The sequence below is a fragment of the Morone saxatilis genome, unplaced genomic scaffold, assembly GCF_004916995.1.
Source record: "Morone saxatilis isolate NCDOM2014 unplaced genomic scaffold, NCSU_SB_2.0 Contig24, whole genome shotgun sequence".
Classification (NCBI taxonomy): Eukaryota; Metazoa; Chordata; class Actinopteri; family Moronidae; genus Morone; species Morone saxatilis.
Window position 1 is genome coordinate 24,009,578 of NW_023339807.1, and position 2,277 is coordinate 24,011,854.

The 2,277-nt window shown below is 40.0% G+C and overlaps 1 protein-coding gene across 1 annotated transcript in view; it reads right to left on the minus strand.

Moving 5' to 3' along the window:
* Window positions 1-2,277, minus strand: part of LOC118335407 — a gene marked incomplete in the record, with an annotated part of 19,153 nt that overhangs the window by 9,791 nt on the left and 7,085 nt on the right.

Consider the following 2,277-nt stretch of genomic DNA (forward strand, 5'->3'; position numbering starts at 1 on the left):
AATGCACATGCCATGATAAGATGTACACATAAATATCCCTGTGTGGTCCACATCAAATTATATTGATCACCACACAGCATAAACTGCAGCTCCTCATCTTCTACTGAGTTTATCTCGCAAAAGGTATGTGGTTGTAGCTGTATAGCTTTTAAATAAATAGATTAGATGTAGCTTTTTATTTGCCACAAGTCAACAGTTATTTTACTTTTATGCACTTTGGATTTCTAACTTCTAGAAAAAAGATAGTTGTCATCATAGCAAAGTTGCCAATGTTCATTTCTTCAGTGTAATTCTGTTACTGACTCTTTTTTTTGTCTCAACCAGAACAATGGAAACCACAGTTTCAGTTCTGCTTTTGGCAAGCTCCTCCTGGGGACGAGCTCAGTTACAACCCATCGTAATTACGCATCTATGAAATTCTTTATCACAAAAACATTGCAGTCCTGGCTCCACTCAAAAATTTGTTTTTTTTCTTAATGTTTCTTACTCCAAGGTTTGGGACTCTTTATTTAGTTCAGCTTTAACTTAATATGGTCTTATATATTATTGGCCATTCCTTATGTTCTCTTTCAAAGCACCAAAGTCCTTTGACAAAAAAACAGGTGAAGGGTGAAAATATATCAGCGTTAATAATTTGTTCTGCTGCACAAAGGTATGCAAAAAAAAAATGTATTTTGGCAGGTTCAGTAATTGTACACACATTTTTTCCAAAATGCATTTATAATGTGTATTTCAACTCGCTCATTCATAGAAAATGTGGCCTTGCGTGGAAAAGCGTCCCAGTCAAGTGTGCATCAATTTCGATTTGCCAACATTGCTATTGATGGAAACCGCAACTATAACTACCCGGCTGGATCGTGCACCCACACTGATGAACAGACCAACCCCTGGTGGACAGTGGACCTGCTGGAGCCCTACATCGTCACCTCCATCATCATCACCAACAGAGGAGACTGCTGTGCAGAAAGGCTCGATGGGGCAGAGATTCACGTCGGCAACTCTTTACAAGATGGTGGCGTCACAAATCCAGTGTAAGTTAAATTAGTTATTAAATAAACACTAACTAACTAAAGTTTTCAAATGTGGCAGTGTCCAAGTGTTGTTATTATTTCTTTTTTTATATTACTATTTCATCTCTCTTTATCTCTTTTAGGGTTGGTGTAATTTCTCATATCCCAGCAGGCAGGTCTTTAAAAATGACTCTTACAGGACTTGTGGAGGGACGTTATGTAACGGTGGCTCTACTTGGTTCAAGAAAGATCATCACACTCTGTGAAGTGGAAGTCTACGGGTACCGTGCCCCAACTGGTGAGAATTTGTGCTATTAAATATGACGCTGAAGCTGCAGAAAGCATCAAGGAAAATTAGGTATCAGTGCTAATGTTTGCAACTGGGTCCATTGTGCAGGAGAGAACCTGGCGCTCCAAGGAAAAGCCACACAGTCGTCACTGTATTCTTATTTAGGCGATGCAAGTCATTCCATAGATGGGAATCGTGCCAGTTCCTGGGCCCAGGCTTCTTGTTCTCATACAGGCCCTGACTTTACACCCTGGTGGAGGTTGGATCTGGGCAAAACCCATAAAGTGTTTTCTGTCACAATAACCAACATCAAAGAGGCTTCCTCACGACTCAATGGAGCTGAGATCCGAATTGGAGATTCTCTTGAAAACAATGGCAACAGCAATCCCAGGTAGTGTACAGTTTTAGATTTAAATACTACAACTAAAAGGTTTGTTGTGAGTTAACAAAGTAATTTCTTCTTCTGCTAGGTGTGCTGTGATCTCAAGCATCACTGGAGGTTTCACTGAAACCTACCAGTGTAACGGGATGGATGGTCGCTACGTTAATATAGTCATTCCTGGAAGAACCGAGTACCTACACGTGTGTGAGGTGGAGGTTTATGGCTCCAGACTGGATTAGGTCTGAGGAGGTTCAACATTTCTTATGTTATTATCTCTGTTTAAATGTTCCAGTGAGTCATGAGACAGTTACAGTGAGCCAGCATACTGTCACATGTCAAAATGTGATGGCCATAACATCCATACTATAAAGTCATAAAGGAGAGTTTTGTGCTTCTATTGAATTCAGGAGAATTAGTCGATTTAATTTTTACAGTGGTAGTGACAATTATGTTGAGATTGATCTTTAATGAACTTTGTACTTTTGTATTTGTTTGGGTCTCATTAGGGCCCGAGCACAAATCGTGCAGAGGCCCTATTGTATCTCTAGGAATTCTTATTATTGTCTGCGTCTTCGACTGCATATTTGGAGGTCGCA